We start from the raw sequence: 22440 nt of genomic DNA on the forward strand, positions 1-22440 counted from the left end.
TACACCTTTTTTCCTAGTGTGGATGCTCCCAATGAGCCTTTAATCATGTTAAGCTAGCACCCTTTTCTGCCCATGTAGACAACCCCAAAGCTACAATAAATTCAGCTAATATGAGTTCAGATGTGTTAGCTTGTGTATTAAGGAGCATTAAAAGAGGGCTTTTTAATTACTTTAAGCTAATTCAATTGAGCAAACAAGATTGAAGAAAGCCCCCTTTATGCCCATCAAGACAGAGCCTAGGAGGTCTGATAAACCCTCCAACAAGTGAGAAATATTCTTCTGGGAGGACTGCTTGCATTCTTAAGGCTATATTTTGGGCCCCTCCTTACCATCCTGCAGTTTGCTTCTATATTACATGATTTTGTCTGAGTCTAAATTTGAATATAGTTTGGTTCCATGGGATGAGACATTGCAGAGGATTCCTTGCTGCTCTGATATAACGCACAGATAACTACTGAACAAGATGAGCATGTATGATACTGGGAGTGGATAAGAATCTACTTGTGTGGATAAGGAACTGGATGGAGGGTAAAGACAGGCCATTCAATACTAAATTCACCCCTTTCAGTGTCTTTGCCAGGGGGATTTCTCAAGGGCAGTGATGAGCGGTAAGCGGGGACGGCAAGTGGATTGGAATGGTAAATCAGTGCATTCAGGCCTAGTTCTGTTTGCATATCAATAGTCTGGAAGAAGCAGCACGCAATAACGGGAGGAAAGTTGCAGACGGACAGCTAGGGAGGAAATCAGTGCAGAGGCAGTAGGCAACCAGATTCAGATTGACTTGGATAGACTAGGATTATAGGCAGGTAAATGGCTATTGCTACGCCATGTTGAGAAATGTCAAGTAACCTGAGCAAGGGCAAAAATTCAAAAAAGGGTTATTGCTTCTCAGGGCAGACAGCACAACACACACAGATCAGGAAAAGGATTTGGGGCTTATAGTGGATAGAGCACCCAAAACCATCAACACAAAATTTGGGGCTGAATTAATAGATAGAGGTAACATTGATGCCCAAAGGCTATAATGACAGGCACTTTAGAGACAGACAGCTGGGTTTTGAAATAAGGCATTTTAGCACAGTGCAGGAAATCAGTGATTCTGCATGTGGTGTGATGTGCTCATTGGTGGTCGTGCTTTGATTAAAAAAGGAAGGGGACACAGGGATTCTTCCACGTGTGGAGAATGAATAGTACAGAGCAGCCAGAATTAATCTGTTGACCATGGCTATACAGAGAGCCATGGGAACTCAAGACTGAAATGAGGGGATCTCAGTGAGGAGCTAATGATGACCTTTGTATGACTTGAAGGGAACAGAAATGCTGTGTGCTTCAGCCCTGTTTAGATTACGATGAAAGGTGTATTTGTAAAACCTGTTAGCTTAGATGTTTTAACTAACACATTTTAAACCTCTAGTATAGAGAGGGCAAGTTGTATTTTAATGCATATTAGTTGGTCTAGATTAATCCTAAATTTCCCTTTACGGTTCACCTTGAACTACTAATTTGTTAAAATACAAATTGCAGTGTCGCCAACTCTTACGATATTTGGTGTTTTTCTTCAAGCCCCAGCTCCTGGAGTCATGTGATTATGTGAGAATTTTCTTTCTTTCGTTCTTTCTTTCAGAGGTTTTTCTGCATGGATGGTAGGGGAGTTGAGTTAGAATCCAGGTTAATTGTGCAGCGTAGACATATCCTATCTGGGTGCTTAACTCTCTTGGATTTTCAAAGGGGCGTGAAGAAGTACTGGGTCTGGGAATTTTGAGGGGTCTGTTAGGTGCAAGGGGTAGTTACAAACTGCGTACCATCAAAAATGGTTAGTGTAAACCAGTGGTGTGCACTGCACCGCAGGCTGCACGTGGCCTGTCAGGGTAATTCGCTGGCGGGCTGGGGGCCGCCCACCACTGGTGTAAATGGTCTGTAAAAGGTGTTAAAGAAGTATATAGAGTGTAAAATATTGACGGGCATTGGCACTGACTAGTTTATCTAGTTCCATCTGGTGTCCTATTGCTCTATAACTTTTTATGTAAAGATGTCAAGATTGCTAGAGCATAGAGCCTGAGTCTAAATAATGTATTCATTGAGGGGCATTATTAATATTTGATAAACTAAATCAACATCTCAAATGCTTTGCACCCACAGACAGGCTGCTGAACTGGTGACCAAGATACTAGGAGTTTTTAATCGAATGCATGTAAATAATAGTCAGTGTCAATTAGTCTGAGTTCTAAATGCTAACGGAGTGTGATTTTCTTGCACGTGGAATTCACCTTGTGGTCCTTGGAATGGGAGAGGTGACAGCAAGCCAGGTTGAAGTGTTACAATTTGGTGCTTATACAATTCTTTAAAAAGAAAATCTTTTTAATTAAAGTCCAAACCTTTGTTGTTCATAAGCAAATGTCTTATAGGATTTAGAAGCTTCACCTAGAATATTTCAACTTCCCTCCAAAACATTGAGGATAAACAACTAACACATCTTTAAAAAGTAGACCTCACCTATACAAAGCTAGGTACAATATTTACTTTTCTTGCTGTCCCTTCATGTGCAGATGGCAATTAATACTGAGATGTGCTACCAGTATTCTAACAAGAAGCTCTCAGAAAGCCTTTCACTCTTGGTGACAAGCACTGTGTCCTAGGGGTGCACGTGCTAGGACAGAGGAGAGGTCATGCTGTCTATTTGTTTGTTTTACTCTTTGAACTAAAACTCAAGGAAGCAGCACCCCTAGCCCAGCAAATCTATATTCAGTGCATTTGCTGGAAATGTTTATGCTTTGGTCCATGAAGAATGTACAGCGTATAGAGAGAGTCCAGCTTACATCATTTGAAATGGTGGAGAAAGTGTAAGTTTGTTCCCTCACTGTGTTTTGATTTTTCCAGCCACTGTCTTTAGTTCTGTGTCCGTCTTATGAGCTGGAGAATGTCACATTCGTAGCCCCAGCAGGTCTGCTTTCTCTCAACACAAATATGGGGCACTCTGCTTCATTCTGAACTTTTGAAATCAGCCTGTTGTGTATTCGATAGCATCCTCTCCCAAACAGATCCTGGTGATATGGCTGCCCTGCTGGTTTCCTAACAGTCCCAGCCTCCTCCCTGATGCAGTGTGATGTTTGTAGCAAAGTGTTTTTAATCATTCATGACTCATTGATTTTATTTCTTTCCAAAGTCTTTGCTACTAGACTGAGAATGCTGGAAAGATGTCTAAAGACACGTTTGTCCTGCTCCGACCCCCATGTGGTATTAGACCAGACTTCCAATCAATGCTTTAGGATGAAAATACCCCTTGGTTTTGCATCTGTATTCACATGTATACTTCCTGTTATTCTGGTTTATTATTTGTATTGTGGTAGTGGCTAGAGGCCCCGGTTAGGAATCAGGGACCCCTTGTGGTAGGTGCTGTACACAAATATAACACAAAGTTGCCCCTGCCCCAAAGAGCATGCAGTTTAAGGGTCTGTATCTATACTGCAGAAAAAGGTGTGTTCTTAACCCAGGTTCACTAGCCCACATTAGGTAACTCAGCTTAAAATAGCAGCGAAGCTGCGCAACTCAGCTTTTAACTCCGGTTAGCAATTCAAGTTAAAGCCTGTGGGTTGAACTTGAGCTGGTAACTCGAGTTAAAATCCGAGTTGTGTGTCCTCACTGCTATTTTACCCTGAGTTTGCTAACCTGAGTAAAGGATACAGCTTTTTTTGCCATGTAGATACACCCAATGTTTATGACCCTGTCTCACTGTAGTATTGTCACAGATTCTGTGCAGTCTGGTTAGAAAGGAAAAGATCGCCAGGAGGTGGTGGGCAAGTTTGCTTCACCTAACCTACAAGCCATAGAATCATAGAATATCAGGGTTGGAAGGGACCTCAGGAGGTCATCTAGTCCAACCCCCTGCTTAAAGCAGGACCAATCCCCAATTTTTGCCCCAGATCCCAAATGGCCCCCTCAAGGATTGAACTCACAACCCTGGGTTTAGCAGGCCAGTGCTCAAACCACTGAGCTAACAAACCTCCCCCCCCCCCCGGTACAAGCGGCCCCATTGTGTGCACCTATTTAGATATTAAGCACCCACAGAGACCTGAACAGTTTTTCCAAGTGACAGAAGCTCCCTCATCACCAGTGAGAATGGAGCAATCCATAATTACTGCTTAATGCAGCCATATATATTTTTTTAAAGGGTGGCAGTCAGTGACAGGGCAGCCTGTGGTTCCCCTCTCATTTCTGTGGGGAGGTAGGTGTCTGAGCTTGCACTGAGATCCCCCCCCCCCCCCCCGTGCTACTGCTGCCACTGATCATTGCCAAAGCAGGGAGTCCGTGTCGGGGCACTGGAGAACATTCCTCCACTCCCTTTCCTGGGAATTCATTAACATTTTCTTGCTACTATGTTATTAATGCAGCTAATTTCTATAGCCCTGTAATTGGTGCTTTGCAAACGCAGAGTAGGAACTGTTTGCTTCCTCAAGAACTTCTGGTCTGTGTTTTGTACAGGAAGTAAAATATTGAGAAGCTGACTATGCTTCTGAGTACTGAAAGAAAAACCACATTTGTCTTCTCTGTAGAGGAAGGTGCCCAGCTTCCAGGCTGGTCAGTAGAGGTGAATGTAGAGATGCATGAGTAGAGAGCTAAGGGCCAAATCCTGCAAACTTGCTCTGTGCGGAGCTGTCAGGGTGAGTCAGTGGGAGTTCTGTGCAGGCAGAGTCCCTAAGACAGAGGGCTGCACTTCCTGGGTTTTCAACAAAGGCAGAACAGGGAACTAAAAATGTTCCTGGGATCTGATCCTGCACCCTAGACGCTTTGCGAATGACTTCATTGGGATTCGGATTGGCCCCTAGTACGTTTAAGCATTCAGCAGTTTCTAACAAAATTTCATCTTTTTCTCTTTTCAAGTTTTAATACGGAGGCCTTGGAAACTTCCAAGGAAGATCTGTTTGGCTGAGCCTGATTGTGAGCTTTAGAATGTCTCTCAACTGAAAAGCAGCTGTGTCCGAAATGTATTAGTTGACTTGTTAAATCCAACATATCCACAATTCTGCTAATTGCCCTTGTATCATCAGTTTATTGCTTTAGTCTATTGCGAACACACACTGCCCTTGCAATCCATAGTGCAGTGTCTCAACGTCCAGCAATGCACAAAAGCAGCCGGCACATCTATAGGAGAGGTGGTGATGCACTGCTCTCTGTGAATTTTTTATTTTATGTCAATAAGTTGGATTTATTTATTACTGCATAAAGTCCAAATCTGTGTATTTTGCACTTGGCATAGTCAGCTGAGGACAAGCATGCTTCTATACCAGTTGTTTTCTAGTTCGGTGAGCACGAGCAGGCTTTTTCTCTTTCTTTGACCGTAAGCAAGTCACTTAAACCCTTCTTTATAGACGTGGACAGGTGGCATGGGCACAGAACTGGGAGTCAGATGTCTAAAGTTCTAATCTAATGGAGAGAAAGTATGGTCATGCGGCTATGGCCTGGGACTGGCCACTGGCCGAGCTGTGTTCTGTTCTCTGATCTGCCACAGCCTTCCTCTGTGATCAGGGGCAAGTGATTTAATCTCTGTCTCTGCCTCCATTCTGTATCTGTAAAATGGAGACAATGCTACTAACTGCCCACAGAGGGGCTTAATTCATTTATATATCTAAATTGCTTTGAGATCCGTAGATGGAATGTGCTATAGAAGTGCAAATTATTTTTCTTGTTAGGTATTAGTCTGCCTTTCTCTGCAACTGACTGCAAGTCACTTAGCTGAAATTTTCACAAAGGATCACAGGTTTTTTGTGCTTCAGTTTTTGGCTGAGACACCTTGGGCCTGATTTCCAGAAGCGCTCAACATCCACAGCTCTGACCAGGGTTAGCAGGAGCTGCAATTGCTCAACACCTCTGCATGCAGGCTCTCAGTGTCTGAATTGGGTTACTCAAAATCTGAACTGTCCAATTTAGAGCCCCCTTTTGAAAATGCTGGCCTTAATCTCTCTGTGTTTCTGTAAAATGAGGGTAATAATATATCCCTGCCTGAGAGGGGTGCTGAGAGTATTAGGTAGTTTATGTTTTCAAAGCACTTTGAAGGAGAAAAGAGCTGCATAAGTGATAAGAATTCTCATTGGCTTCTTAAGTTACATATTTTAAAAAAAAACAACTTACAGATATGGTAGCTTTACCATTCCAGTTTCAAATGCTTCTTTCAAAGAGTATGAGACAATTGCACCCAAAGACCATAACCATTGTAAAAAGCTGTGTACCATTGGTCAATGTAACCTCTTTCTGCATAGAATAGGGGCCCTAATATTTTTAGCATGAGTTCACAGTACTTCCTTTTATTCTAAGGATGGCAAAATTGTGCATTACTCAACTTCACGTTCAGTTTGGTTGCAATTCAGAGCAGAGCACCATTGTAAGACCAATGCACAACTTAAATTATAATGGACCACCACATCTACTGTAGTTAAGGTCTGAACCAGCTTTCTCTTTAAAGCTGGTCTCTTCTAAGTGTTCTAACATCTGCACAGTTACCTGAATTGCCTTGAGATCGGTTGTGATTCCTGGGGGTGCAGGATAGGGTTAGTGATCCAAATCTTACTTGTGTCTTATTCTCAGTTAGAAAGGTTTTGCCGTGGCCCGCTCTGCAGGGGGTCTTTTTCACCTTTTGTGAAGTAATACTGTGTAATGCAAGTACAAGTTAAATTGCATGTAAGGAACACTAACCAGGATTGGGTTTTTTGCAAGATAGCATTTGAGTTTTTGAAGAAATTGGACATATTTGACCCAAGTAAAGGAACTCTTGGATCTGAAAAGCAACGTTAGGTTACCCATTACTTAGTTCCTTGGGTTGGGAGACACACACAGGTAAACGGGTCTGTTCATAGCATAGTAATCCAAGGAATGTCAGAAGCAGGCCACCTTTGGGAGTCTGTGTTCATTCTGTAAACAGATTTCGAGGAGACGCAGTCATTTCCCCAGCTTTCTACAACTGTGTTTGAATCATTGTTTATATTTTTTGCCCCAGGAACCTCAGGATGATGATGTCCACAGTCTGATCTCAGAGCTAACTGTTTATTCACCCACATGCTGTCATTTTCTAAGTTACATTTCCCCTCCCCATACAGTCACAGCTGCATTGTGGAACGAACTTTGCAAGCTGTGATGACTGTCTTCCTTGAAACTAGATGCTATCTCTTGACTGGGTACCTGGGGTGGATAGGGGGTTGGAGAAGCAATTATAATCTCTCCAATGAATACTCTGGGTCACCTCTGTGACAATTGTAGCCTCTTCTAGGACAAGGGACCCAATGTCACTTGTAAACTATCTCCGATGCTATCAGCACAGCATGGTACTTGTAACTGAGCCATGTGACCTACACATGGCCAAAGATTTCCCATGGAAACACAGCTCAAAGTGTGAATAAAAAACAGGGTATCTCTTATAATGCTACAGTGTAGGTCTAAACTTGGTGGGGGTGGGGACTGCACACGACTGAGTTTTGCACTCTATAAATACATGACAGTGACAGGCAGGTAGGGTCTGATCTCGCAGGCACTTAGGCACTTGAGCAGCAGTTATGATTGTGCCTTGAGGCTTGTCTACGCTGCAGCCGATATAGCGGCACAGGTATGGCACAGGTTTGCCACTGTAGTGTAGATGCTTCCTATGTCGACAGAAGGGATTTTTCTGTCAGTGTAGGTAATCCACCTCTCGGAGAGTCCTTCCGTCGACCTAGCCACGTCGGCACTGGGAATCAAGTCAATCTAGCCGCAGTGCTCAGGATGTGAAATTTTTCACAGTGATGTTACTAGGTTGCTCTAAGTTTTAGATGGAGACCAGGCCTTAATGTTCACTGGATCAGGCCTATAGAGAACCCTAAAACCCAGTGGCCTAATGGCTAAAATACCAGCTTCCTAAATTAGGGATTGAGAGTTTGAATGCCAGCTGGCCTAATAAGGGAGTATTTTCAGCTACAAGTTGTTGGCTTTCAATCACATGCTATTGGGTTTAATGCAGGGACCACTGGATGAAATGTGAGACTAGGATCACAATGGTTCTTCTGGACCTTAAAATCCATGAGCATAAGGTACATGGCAAGGGTAAGAGTGAACAATACAGAGTGAAGGCTTGTGTATGCATAGCTTTTGTACTGCCCTAAATACGTCCGTTTCAAAACTGCTGGAGTTATACTGATACAACCCCTGGTGTGGATGCAGTTTTACCAGTTAAAGATGATTGTTCTAGTATAACTTATTTCTGTAAATGTACAGGAATAGGCCATATTGATACAAGCACCTTTATGCCAATATACCTGCATTCCCACTAAGGGTTGTCCCAGTATAAATATCTCATTGTAAAATCCCCCGCTAACCAAAATAGTATCGATACAAAAACTGTGTGTAGACCAGCATGAAATCTGATCAGACCCTTGGGTTAATTTTCTTTCTCACACCCTTTCAGGACAGTCCTTGTCTTTGCCTGCGTTTTCACTCATTCCAATGAAAAGGTGAGAAATGTTTGTATAATCTGTAGAAGAGCTAGTGCTTAGCTCCCAGAGCTGGAGACCAATCCTGAGCCTGCTTGTTTTGTATACTAGATAAAAGGTGCATTGTTAAACAAAAGAGAGATGTTCCCAGAACATGGTGTAAGAGAGGCCCCGCAGGAGGTGCCTTTAGGTTGTGAGCCTTTTGGAGCATTGGACCTGCTCTGTGTTTGGCCCTGATCTCCTACTATATGACACCTTGCACATTTACAGCATTGTACATTGGAATACTAAAAGATACTAGGGAGGGCCTAGGCATTGTTAGTAAATTGTTTAAAGGGGCTCGATTCAAAGCCCACTGAAGTCAATGGCAGGTGTTCCACTGATTTCTATGGGCTTTGGATCAACCCAAGGTCAGGAGATGTTAAAAGCTTAGGGCCAAATCCTGCAGTCCTTACTCAGGTCTGAATTCCCATTGGCTGCATTGGGAGATATGGTTGTTAAAGACTGTAGAGTTTGACCCTTTTTGTCTTATTTCCAGTGCTAAGCAATTGGTCAGTTTCTAATTCCATGACTGTGAGCCACTTACTTAACCTTTCTGCCTCTGTTTCTTCCGCTGTAAGATTGGGATAATAACGCTTGTCTATGTCACTGGCAGGGCTGTTAGTGTTAGCTTGGTAACATGCATATAGTGCTTTGAAATGTAAAGGGCTGTTTAATGGCTAAATAGTATTATTAACTTGAGCAATGGATAGCTCTGTATGCAGTAAGACTGCAGATTCATTTTTACAATCCTGTGCAAGAGTATTTGCCTTTCCTACACTCTGCTAAACCACTTGTGACCTTGGGGTTTTTTGCCTTCCTCTGCAGCGTGTGTGTGCGGGTCGCTTGTCAGAATTATCTGGGTCTATCTCACTCAGTCATTTCCCTGCCATGGCAGGGGCCTCATGCATTGGTGCATCTTGGTCCCTCCTGTTCTCTGCCTGTGGCACATCACAGTCTAGTCTCCTGTGGGCTGTGATATGGTCTCATTTGGGTGGTTGGGTTTAGTGGGCAGACGCTGAGTGTGGTTGGTGGCTGTGATATACAGGAGGTTGGACGAGATGATCTGGTCACCCCTTCTGGCCTCAAACTCTATCACTTGTCTAGAATGAGAGGGTGCTATTCTCTGTTCACAGTTGCACCATGGTAACCCCGTGGACTTCACTGGACCTCCTCCTGCTTTACATTCAGGTAAATGTGGGGAGAATCAGGTCCTGAGATTTACTTTTCAGTCCTCAGAAGCACCATTACCTTGAGCAACAATTGTTTCTCTTCAGAGACAGAAAGCAAAGCGAGACTTGGAACAATAAGTCCCAAATGAGTGTATGACATCCATGGATTCTGAGGATCATCCCCCTATTCCAAATTTTTCCAGAATCAAAACTTTTGTCACAGATAACATGCCACAATGAACCACAACTACAATGGGCTGATTTTGGCAATAGGCTGTAGCCTGATCATGTAATTGCATAGAACACCCCAATAGGTAGTAGTCCTTGCAGTTAGAACCATCTAAATCTATCTTGGGTCCAACCTTTCTGGAGATGATGGTGGCAGCAGTACACAGGCCCGGAGCCAGCCTGCATGATTAATGTTCTACAAAATGCCTATATTCATGCAAGCAATTGGGACACCCTGATAATGGAAGAGCCCTGGTAGATAGTTGGGATCTAGTCATATCCTGCTGGGTGGTTAGTATTAACTCGCCTGCCTAATGCACTTCCTGGATTTAGGCCTAACCACAAGTGTCCTATCAGGGATACTTCCATGAAGCCTCCCTCTGCAAGGATTACTCACTACAAAACCCAAGTAGCAGTTTGCTTAGCTGCAGCTCCAACTCCCTCACCCAATGCACCGATGCACACACTACCAGCTATAAACATTTCAACCCAAAATGGTATGTCCAGGCTGAGCATATCGGAGTGGATCACGGAGCGCTGCAACACATCAGGACAGAACAGCCTGGAGCAATGATAAGGAATGCCCACCTGATGCTGAGCATTGTTGCCATGATGTCACATCTCACAGGTGGTGTGTTTCTCAACTTGATCGGCTGCATCAGGATTGACGTCACCCCCACCAAATCCATTGTGGTTGGCGGTTGGACCCCTGCTAACATCACATTGAGAAGATAAACAGGGCCTGGCCTTGTACCTGGGCAGAGTGGATGCAAATCACTGCCAAGTCAGAGTTGTCTGCTCACTTATGCCAGTGTGGGTGTTTCACACCCACTACACAGTATTCAAGGCTGTGGGAATCAGGTCCACTAAAGCCTACCCAGCGCCTTCCACCAAGTAATGTTCCCTGCAGTGCACAGTGACTGTATCTTGCTCTAAGGGAAGGAACTTTTTCCCATTTTTTGTCCCTGATCTCCTCCCCAGAGAGCATCCATTGTGGTACCCAGCCAGGAGCCTTGTTTCATTTTGCTTCCGTTGCTAGAATTCATTGCTGTGACCACACATCCAAACTCAAAGAGGAACGGTTCCCAGTGGCAATGGAGCTGATCGGAAATAAAGGAAGCACACCACAGGGGGCCAAGAACCCACTCTCATGAAAGTGCCACAAACACATCGGATGTATGACTGGAGGGTCTTTATAGCCTGCAATTCTTCAGCCCAAAAGCTCCCAGAAAAACCAATGTTGCTGCCCCAGCTGTGAATGGGTGGGGTCCAAATTTCCCTTGGGGTAAACCCTGGAAAACTGAGGCCTTGCGGCTGACAGACTCATGCCATCAGGAAGAGAACTCCTGAAATTGCCAGCATTATTAATCATTTTGCAAGCTGTACATCCAGCTAATGCACTTACCCAAAGAGGCTGGATATACCTGTCATGCTCTTGGTTGTCATTCCCTTATCTTCCATAGGAAAAAGGCAGCAAGTTTTACCTCGCAAAAGCAGCAGCGATTCTATGGAAAATTATTTTGATTGATCATGTAACCGAGGAAGCTGCGACTGTTCTGCAGTGTGGTTTGTGGGATTTTATCAGCGGGGTTGGCATTTTGTGGGTTTGCTATGAAACAATGATAGATAGCAGCATTGTAAGCTAACACTTTTCTTTTCTTTTTTTTGCATGTCCCTCTATGCTTTGCCATGGTACAGAGTAGTAAACTAAAAAGGCAAGGCTAGATGCGGTAGCTGTCGTCTGCAACAATTCTGTGGGTAAGAGGAGGAAGAGAGATCCTTGCACACTTTGGCATGCCTTCCCACAGCTTCCTGTTGTCCCAGGCAATGATGAAACAAAGAACCAAAAGCATTTCACGTAGTAAATAGATGAAGGCTCAATAGGCCCAGCTCTGCAGTGATTGGTTACAGCAGCTCACAGTGTAATACCCACCCCATCAAGGGTCTTCACTAAGAATGATACAATTAAAGCAATTCATCTTCTGTTCTTCTGCACCTGTTTGCAGTGTTGTGGTAGCCCAATTGGTCCCTGGACATTAGAGAGGCCAGGTGGGTGAGGTAATAGCTTGTATTGGGCCAGCTTCTGTTGGTGAAAGACACAAGCTTTCGAGCTTATGCAGAGCTCTGTGTAAGCTCAAAAGCTTGTCTTTTTCACCAACAGAAGTTGGCCCAATAAAAGATACTACCTCACCCACCTTGTCTCTCCGTCTTCACCTGCACGTTCTTCCCAAAGTTATGAAAGTCACTTAAAATTGAGGCCACAAGGTATAACCATCAATGCCTGCATTTTATTGGGTGAGTGATTTTGGTGTCCCATTCAGTGAAGATGCTGCAGTAAATCGTCTAATAGTTAGGACGAACGGGTTGATCCTGCTTCCATTGGATTTAGTGGTAACCTTCCTATTAATTCTAATGGGAGTAGTATTAAATCCCAAATCCCTGCTCGTCTTTATCACCCAAGCAGTCCACTGAAGTCAGTGGGGCTACTCATGTGGTTCAGATTTGGTCCTAATCATTATAAAAATGATGAAGCTCACGTGAAGCAAGGTGGGGGCAGTGGGGGCCCCAGATTCCATGCCTGCTCTGCAACTTGCAGGCTTCCCCACTTCCTCTCCTGCAGTAAGACTTGGCACAGAGGAAACTGTCTAACCGCCTCCAGTAACAGGAGCAGAAGGAAAGTAACTATTATGATTTGTATTGTGGGAGCATCCATGGGCCTTAATAATGGAGTGTGCTAGGTGCTGTACAAATGCATGCTTTTTATACCTCTGCAGCATCAAGAGATCCTGATCAGGGATTGTGCTAGGCTCTCTTTGTAGTGGCTTAGTGCCCAGCAAATCATACAAACTATCCCTGTTCCTTGTCCTGTGAGGAGACCTTTTAAAAGTCATCTGCACCTGATAGCATCACAAGCTGTCTTGAATCTTCAGAGTGGGGCTGGTGCTCCTCTCACTGGCACTTTGTTGGCACCAGTGTTAAACTCTGCGTTGACTTGGAAGAACAGAGAAGTGAGTTTTCATAAGATGAACAGAAATATTGATTTTATTGGATTTAAATCCACTGCTGAATTTAAAGAGGAGAAAAGTACCTGAGTTTTGCTGGCATGGTGCTATTAAACACACCCTTATTAGTAAGCTCTGGGGTTCCGCTAAAGAGTTAAATGGGTCATAGTGATTAAGGCTTGAATGGTAAACATTTCACAAGGGCCACTCCATTCTGCTCTTGCCCTGCAACTAATTAGACTTAGCAGATTCCTCCCCCGTGTGGCCCATTCCACACCCAACTAATGATGCCAGTGAAAAATGAGGAGTTTCCTGGGCTGGTTTCACAGTATTACCCATAACCAGCCCATTTGGTCGCTTCGTAAGGCTCAATTTGCTCCTTTGCCAGAACCCCGCTGGATTGGTTGCTCTTTTCATTCAGGTTGCAGGTCAGGCAGTTTTGTAAACTCTGATTTTTTAAAATGGAGAAGGGCTTTGATTTATTGACCCATTGCCTCTGCAAATCGAGTTGTCTGGGCTGACATCTGCAGATAAGAGGCTGTCAAGTAATGGCTTATTATTGATGGATTGCCAGCGTGGGCAGTTTGCTTGAAGAAGAATCAATGGCAATCAATCTTCAAAGTATAAACTTTCAAGGAGGAGACTCGTTTCCAAATTGGGTGCAGCGGGTCAGGACGACACCATATCTGACATCCTGACTGTGTTCGGCTTTAATTCTGCAACGATGTATGAAGCACAGAACAAAATCGTTTTCACATCTGCCTGCTTTCAAGTCTTGGATTTTCCTTCTCTGCATTTTAGGGCCATTATTCTAAACTCTTCCTGCAGCGTACAGAGCACTCTCAACTCCCGTGGATATTGATGGGAGTTGAGAGAGCTCAGCACCTTTCAGGATGGATGTGGCCTTAAATTCACTGAAGCCCAAAATCATGGAACAGGGAGGGGTGGTTGAACAGTCTGTGCTATGACACATCAAAACCTACCAGTTTGAACACTATATAAATAAAACAAAACATCTATTTTAATGCCTGGTAACAGAGGTTTCCTTCCTGTGGGTGACTGAATTTAGGTGATAGCAGAGCAAAATATCCACTGTCACCAAATGTTTATTGTTCCTTATGGATGCTGTCACTCTGGTTTGAGTTCATTTTGAAAAGTAGACCTAACCTTTATTTAACACTCCCATGACATTTTGGATTTTTAGTGCAGTTTCAAACGAATAGTTTAAAAAACAAAACGGGATTTGTGATATTTTAAGGATGTAACACTCTTTAAAATGTTTAGAGCTTTAGCATCAAGTGGGGAAGATTGAGGGCTGGATTCTGATCTCATGCTACTGGCTTCAACTGAGATAATCCAGATTTACACTGATATTCATGTGATCAGACCTGTCCCCTAAATCTTCTAGATTGAAGCAGCAATCATAGCCCTAAAATATGAGTATTTATGGGGGTAGGGTGGGAGGGGGAGCTTGGATTCCTACTGGCTATGAAGAGTAATTAAGTAACAGGACATAAAATAGATGAGACAGCAAAGGAGGAAATGTTGCTGTGATGATAATACAAGAAGGTAAAAATGGAAGCGTATAAGAGAATCTATTTCTAAGGGATAAGTCTTTGTCTTTCAGTTGCAATGTTGTCATTTTAACCAAGAAAGCTCGGATTGAGAAGCACAGTTATGGGGTGAGGGAGAGGGAATTAAATTGCTCCAATTAAGATATAATGTAGGGTGGCCGGAGGATGAGTGGACAAGATTACTTCCAACTGTCTTGTTTAGCTATTGGATTTGTTGCCAGTAAGCAAATCCTCATTTGCATAGGCCTTTAATCTGTAGAGTAAAAGGTGTTTGTCGGGAGCTATAACTGTGCTGCACTATTGAAAACGATATTTTTAAAACTGTTCCTTTTGACTAAAAACACTTCCCCCCTCAAATCTTTTCTGCCATTTTTAAAGCAGAGATGAGCCAAGACATGGTAAGAAGGAAAAAACTGTCAGGGAGAAGGAGCTGTTTTGACTAAAGCTTCATTAGAGGGACCCTCCACCAGTTTGTTGGGAGAAAGTCAAGAGCAGACATTTAAACTATGTGTCTTATAGAGAAACCACTGTAAAAAAATGTGGGAAAGTGCATGTTAGTCTCAGGGTTTTTAAAATCATTGGAGGTAGGGAGTTTGACATAGACTCTTGCTAGAACTTCAGAAAGGGATTAGCACTTGTTTATGGAGCTATTCAACTTTGCATGTAGTCCTGAAATGGCATTTCCTCATGTCTGCAGCAGCCCTCATTTCATGAAATGGATGCAACTGCTGAAAAAAGATCTCGCGTGAGCATGCTCACTGGAAGATTAATCCTTTAGAGGGAGTTGGAGAGTTAAGCTACTGTAATTTCTCTGCAGTTGGCTGCAGTAAACAACTGCTCTAAAGACACGAGGAAAAAAAATTGACAGAGGTACATGGGACTAATGTACATATCTTTTTGTGTTTCTATATAACATAGAGGGGTTGATAAAGGTTTTCTCTATAGAGAATTGGGAAAGAAGGATCTTTGTTATGATTTTATGGGTAACCTTCATGTTGTGGGTTTATTTTATTTTCCAGGCCACTGTAATCCTATTTCAGTGCAAGGCCATACTGAGAAGCTGGTTTACTTTCTAGAAGTGGGTAGAGCCCTGTTTCTGCCTTCATGTTGGGCTAAATGAATATACCAGTTGAGGCCTGCTGCACACTCTTGCTGTGTTGGCAGGAAGGAGCTGATAACACTCAATACTTTTCGCTTGTGAGCATAGCCCAATGTTATTTTTTTTTTTAAATATGCTTCTGTTGAAAGTAAATTTGTAAAGGGATTAGCTTTGATTGCTTGCAGAAGAATAGTCTTTTTATTACATTTTAAAAGAAAATGCATAAAGAACTGCCAACTTGTTATATTGGTGAGATATCTTAGCTTTGGTCTAAAGGGCGATCACTTTTGAAGGCTGAGAGAAGCCTGCCTTGGTGGCAAGGGAATTGTTGTGTGCACAAGGACTGTGTCAAGGTGAAACTGGGCCATTTTGTTTTTCAGTCGCTCTTTTGTGAGTGCAGCCTGAAAGAGTGAAATCATCTGCCAGTTATTAGTGAAAGGACAGCATGGTATCAGCTCTTGCCCTGAAAGCATGGACGGAGGAAAACATTGTTTACCATCCTTAATACTTTAATTAACAACAACATCAGCAACAAGAAGATTAAGACACTTCAGATCAAGGGCCAGCCTGGTCCCTGCTGTAACTCCATTGAAGTCCAGCCCAGTTTAGTTTCTTTCTTGGGCTGAGTCAGCACTGTGTGAGAGCTGGGAAGGGCAGAGCTCAGTAACCCACAGCTTGGGTGTTTGCCACTGAAAACTTCTAACTAATCCTTTGGAGGGGATGATGGAATCAAGGTGAACTGAATGTCAGTGAAGCACGCTGGGGATTTTTTTGGAGTGGGGTGGCATTGATTATTACATCACTAGCTTTAGTAATTCACCCCTCTTCAGTAGCAAGAGTGCTTATGGACTGCTTCCTACCTTGTTCGTTCCAGGACTGCATTACTGGAGCAAAAGGGGGAAAGGGTGCACTTCTCCTAGTTCTGAGGAAGCTAAAGTATCTTGCAATATGATGAGAAAGAGTGAACAATAGGCAGCCGTTCTTTCTGTACAGTCTATGCCATTGAGAAACTGTGCTGGATGGCTGTGATGCTAGTCCTGGCCTTGGCCGCTGTTAATGAATTTCCAGCAGCAGCAGGAGTATGTCTTTGCAGTGCTGCATGTTGGAAAATGGCTACTTATGTCCTTGGTGGTGGTGTGAAGAAGGGGATTGTGTTTTAACAGGTAGGCAAATGCTGATGGCTCCCACTGGATTCTTCCTGCAATAGCCGTGGGCTTAAACACAATACGCAGGTGAAAGTTAATGCAGTCAAATGAGTTCAAAAGGGCATTTCTGTGACAGAATTTGCTGAGCTAGATACACTGTGTTTTTCAGGAAGATTTTGCCAGACCGTCGTTGAGTTTCTTAGGTTTATTTTTCACTCGGAACCATCTTCTTTCACTCCTTTCCGAAAGCTTTGGCTAGCACAGATTGTCAATGTTCTGTGGACATTTTTAGGGAATACTGATGGGTGTGTACGTAGGGGAAATAATTAGCTACTAAATGCAAATGGATTGCATTTTACTGTTTTAAATACCATTGTAGTCTCTCTGAGGGAGGGTTAATTATGTCTTCCTTTTGTTGGGTGCGAGGAAAGGGTTTTTTATATATATGGGGAGGAGCATTGTTTTCAGAGTATGTTTTCAAATGTGATGGAACAAAGCTGTGTTTGTCATCTCGGAAAAGCTACAGTTCTGCTGGGATCCAGCAATGCTGCCTGGTTTCTCAATGTGTGTGTGTTTCCTAACAAGGGTTTTTTATCTATTGTCTGATGCCAGTGAAGGATTTTCATGATGAGAAAAACCACTCAAACGGGCAAATTACAACTGGCTGAAGCAAAGGGGGCTGTTTTCAATTTTTAAAGATAAAATACAAGGAAAAATTGAAGAAAAAAGACTAAAACAGGACTTCAAATCTGATTATTTTGTTTGTGGTGGGCATAGCAATCATCTCTCATTAACCCACCAAGCGTAAGTGCTGGCGTATCTTGCAAGTATAGAATCCAGAGGTCTCATAACACCAGGGCTGTGGGCATACAGTGAAGGAACCTCCTGTTGAGTAGGATCCATATATCATGGTGTCTCTCCCAAAGTGCAAACAGTTCTTGTTTCCTTCCTCTTTTTGTAGAAAAGTGACTATAGCGCCTGAATCAGAGCTTTTCGCCCTCCTCATTCATCTCAACCTCATCCAGGGGATGGACAAGAATTAACCTAGTCACTAACACAATGCCAAATGCTCATCTCAAAAATCTCTTCCAGCCTCTGGCCTTGCCTCCTCTCACTTGTCCTGTTGGAAGGTGGTCTAGGGCTGTAGTGTCTGGCACCAGAAATTAAAGGGAAGACTCAACAAGGAGAAATACGACACTTCAGTGCACATGCCTTTTGGCTCAGAACCTCTCTGCTCTGGTCAGCTTACCCTGGGGTAGGACTGAGGCTTTGCTTAGCTTGGTTCAGACTAAAAAGAGGAAACAGTTTCAGCATATTTAGCCAGAAGTCCAGTCCTTTGGTGTCACCAAACCTGCAGCTTCTCAGGGTGTTCATGTGTCCCGGTCAAAGCTTGGTCTCGCTTGGTAGGACACTAGGACTTCCTTCTGACAGATCCCCCAAGCTACCTCTCTTTCCTGTTGATGTAGAACACCTTTCTCTTTCCAGTTAGGATGCTGGGCAGCTTCTCCATGACAGGCAAGGCCTTCCCACTGGTTCATTTGAAGGGAATTAGCCACATCCCTGTCTGACCTACGTTTAATCTGGACTGAGTTTCAACGGTGAGCTCTTAAAGGTGTTAGGTAATGTCCTAACTAACACATTCTGACAGTCAAGTGTAGATAAGGCCGTGTAGATTTTAACAGGTGCTAATCTGGTTGAGCCAGAGGCCTGGCTTCCACCAGTGTAGCTCTTGCTGCTAGGAGTGCTGGGATAGACTGACTGCTAGAGGCAGGTTAGCCACCTGGTTGTCTGGACCCCATATGAGCAAGGTAGGAGAACATAGTGATGTAATCGCCAGCAGCGTGTCGATATTAGTGCTCCCATTATTGCTCTTGTAGCTGGGGCCGCACCATTGCTGGTGTGGTGTTGGGAACTTGGAAGAAAAATGCCAGTGCAGAGCAGGCCTTGATGTCTTTTACTAGACTCCTAGACTTCATTGTAAACCCCACCTAAGGAAGTTAGGTGCCCAAATCCCATTGGATTTTCAGTGGGATTGGGTACCTAACTTCCTTAGACTTCTTTGCAGCTCCCAGCTTTAGGGCCAGTTTCTGCTTTTTGTTCCTCTAGTGCAACTCTGCTTAATTCAGTGGAGGAACTGAAAGCCAAATAGAGTCTTGTTGACTAGTAGATGCCTAGCTCTTTGGCAGACGACAGTCCCTGAGTTTGTTAAAAGCAGTTCATAAGAAATAAAAGCAAGTGGAACTGACCAGCCTTTCAGACACCTGAGACCAGTTCTCAGAAATGTTACAGGGCTGCAGCAGTGATCCGAAGGCAAAAGCAACTCACCAGATAGGCTATATGATACATATTCCTCAGTCATTACTAACCAAATAATGACCATTAGAGCTCATTGCCTTTGCTTCAGTATCTTTACTCCTTCAGCCGGTCGTTATCAGGTGGGTAATGACCTGAAAGCCAGACATATGGCTTAAGCATTGTAATTGTCCACTATGCTGAATCCTCTTTTTGCTGGAAAACTGTGCAAGGGTTTCCTTTAAAGCACGGTGTTTGTCTCCGCTTGTGCCTTGTTGTGTCTTGCACTAGAAGTGGAATCATATCACCCCTCTCCTCAAACACTTGTCCTGGCCTCCTGGCCCTTTTGGAATCCAATTCAAAGATTGCATTTCAGCTTTTCAGAACCCTCAGAGGGCTCCTAACTGCTGCACTCTCTCTGCTCTGGCAACATTGTTCACTGCCAGTCCCTCCAGCACTGGGGGGGGAAGGGATCAGAGTCCTACCTACACATTCAGTATGGCTGTCCATCTACCTGAGTCAGGTCTCCACCTTCCCTCAGCATATACGAGCTCTGTGGAGTGTTCTGCAATGCCTTGTGGTGGATGGGCAAGAAGAATTGGACTGTATCATAATCAGCCATGGGAGTTCTGCCCTAGGAAGATCGCTCAGCCTCCTGGTGTGATGCCACTAGGAGGAGACAGAGCAGGGTGTAGGTTACACTGGCTGGAAAGAGGATTCTCACCTGGGCCTATCAAGGCAGGTATATAAAGAGAAAGTGGGAAGTAGTTTGGAGGCTCTCTCTCAGGGAAAGAGAGTCTTTTACACATCTGCAAAACAAGGTTAATAACTATGCTACCAGCAGGAGGACAAGGCTTTAATTAATTAATGAGCATAGGTAAAGTACCTTGGGATTCTTGGATGAAAGGTGCTACAGGGGAACAAAATGTTGTTATTGTACATAAAGTTTCTTTGAAAAACGATATACAGTGAAAGGAGAGAGTGATGGTGTGCAACTTGCAGGGGAAGAACAATAAATGAAACAGCGAAGGGAAAGATCTGAAATGTAAATTATACATATGCAACGATGCTAGTTACAAGGAGGGGAGAATGGAAAGACCCGGGAAAGGACAGGTGGGTGGGGAACAGGCAGGTTTTTAAGGTAGTCTTTGAAGAGAGGAAGTGACATAGTTGCTTGCGAAGAGAAGGAAGTGCACAACAGATCATTCTTAGAGCGTCCTCTACTCCCTGACCTACTTGCTGTCAGTAATTCGCTGTTAGAAAGGAAAACAAAAGAAACTGAAGTTCTCCTTAGAAAAGATATAGATCCATTTTTCCACTCTGCCTTCTCCAGGAACTCTGCATCAGCTTTACGGAAAAGGGGAGAGGCAGATGTCTGGAGTTTACAGTGAACCCTCTGGAGAAAGCAGAAGGGTAAACCCAGGGCCACATATTTCACTCTGGTGTTATGAATCATGATACTGAAGGGGGACAGTATTGGAATCCTGAAACCAGACTCAGATGTATCTACCAACTTTAACGTGCAAGCCCCTTAATGCAAGAGCAGCTATTTCTTCAAGAACGATACAGGTGTGACTTAATTGGCTTGCCTGGGGATACATCTCACCATAACACATTGTGAGCATTAGAAATTATCTGTCCCTAACCTCCTTCCTAATCCATTGCAAACTAAAAGTCTGCTTTCCCTGCCTCTGCGCCTGGAGGAGCCCCCACTAGCTTGGTATATCTTAATCTCATTTTATTTTCCAGATCATTTGATTTCTCAGTGCTTCTGCAATCCTTAGTGTTCTTGGGAATCTTTGGGTCCATCAATCTTTATCTCAGAGTCTTTGGTTTCCTTGTCAGGCCCGTAGCAACCTTGAAACAAAGTTCCCAAACTGTCTCTCATATGTAACCCAAACTGCTTATGATCTGGAATCTTTCAGTAGTGTGTGTACAACTCTTGGTAAATCAAATTCTGCTCTCTTTGTAGTATGACACTGGTGCTCTCCTTTCCCCTCTCCCTCCTCTACTGTTGGAGATTGGGAATTAAATGCCAAATATTTAGTAGATCCACCTGTGTGTTTAAATGTCGTGGGGTATTTCAGACATCCCAGTAACTGGATTAATCACAAAACAGAGAACCAAATATCTCAAATAGTTAAAAAAAAAAAAAAAAGTGAATAAGCAAATAAAACTGAAAGCAGCACACTTCTACTCTGCATTCAGCACCAAACCTTGTCCAAGTAACCTTCCTCCTGCACATAATTTAGGTACAGATTCTAGCCTTCTCTAAACTGATGGAAATCCATTTGAACTGCAGTGACTTCAGTGGAGTTACTCTAGATTTACACCAGAATGAGGAGGTCAGTCTAGCCCTTCATTTCTGTATTGTTTTTTACTTTCTAAATAGCAGTTAAAATTAGTAATAATAGTGTCTGAAATGACAATAATCTCTTAAGTATTCCTTACATCCTTTACATCCAGGGAGTTAGCTCTCCCACGCGATTTACCTCCAGAAGTTCTGCAGGTGCCTTGAGGGTTTGTCCAAGAACACCTTGAATGGGTAGGAAAAATGAGAAAGTCCCCTGGTTTTCGAAGTTGTCATTTGTGCTCTTGGCTAAGCTGATTATTTTATTTATTCCAATAATCCTCTCTTCCAGAATAAAAGAAAATTAATTGTCTGCCTATTTCTGGAGTGATTTGCCCTTCAGACAGAGTTGCTTGGCAAAGTGCTTAAAATCTGGGCTGAAAAGATGGCTGAGTGTTTAAAATCGGAGTTGCTATAAGAGAGGGTTTGGATTTTAATAGGCTAGTATTCAAGTTGCCACAAAGAGTACCATTTGCTCAGTGTTCTGTAGGATTATGAAGTCCTTTCTCTACATATTAAAAATGGGGTCAAACCTGTTGTGATAGATAGTGTGTCTTAGCTAGGATTTTGTTGGCAATATGAACTGGCTGGAATTGAAGCCCTAAAAATGATACAGCATTAAACACAAACTTTTTTTTTTTTTAAATGTGGAGCATTGTCATTGTTTTTCACTGTGTTTACTTGTTTGCCTGCTAGTCAGTTTCAGCTGCATTAAACTGCTTGAAAACAGTTAAAGATCTATTTCAGTGAGCTGTGATGGAACAATGAGACTTTTAGTGCGTATCATACCTGGCTCTTCGGACTGTTAAATATCACGTGATTTCTTGTCTGCACAGGGTCAAGCTAAATTTACTACAGCAAAAAGCTGTATGGCTTCTTGGCAAAGATCAAAAGCAATGTCATAATATTTAGTGATGAGAGTAGCTACTGCAGAGAGATATAGGTCAGAGTCTGTGTGTGGTGAAGAGGAGAATTTCATCTGTATCTCGGGTCTTATTGTCTTTGATCCTGCTGCTAAATTTTGTTCTCCTTGTTTAAGAATGCTTTTACCCTGGAATTTACACCAGTGTATCTCCATTAACATCTATG

At 43.2% G+C, this 22440-nt stretch overlaps 1 protein-coding gene across 4 annotated transcripts in view; it reads left to right on the plus strand.

Moving 5' to 3' along the window:
* Positions 1–22440, plus strand: part of EHMT1 (euchromatic histone lysine methyltransferase 1) — a 168455-nt gene that overhangs the window by 8293 nt on the left and 137722 nt on the right. The window contains exon 1 of one of the 4 annotated variants that reach the window (XM_084649791.1): positions 15267–15335. The exons of the other annotated variants lie outside the window; for them this stretch is intronic. The gene's annotated coding sequence lies outside the window, so the exon portion shown is untranslated. Of the gene's footprint in view, positions 1–15266; positions 15336–22440 lie in introns of those variants that run through there. 4 annotated transcript variants of the gene reach the window in all.

Source organism: Lepidochelys olivacea (genome assembly GCF_965140295.1).
Source record: "Lepidochelys olivacea isolate rLepOli2 genome assembly, chromosome: 16".
Classification (NCBI taxonomy): domain Eukaryota; kingdom Metazoa; phylum Chordata; order Testudines; family Cheloniidae; genus Lepidochelys; species Lepidochelys olivacea.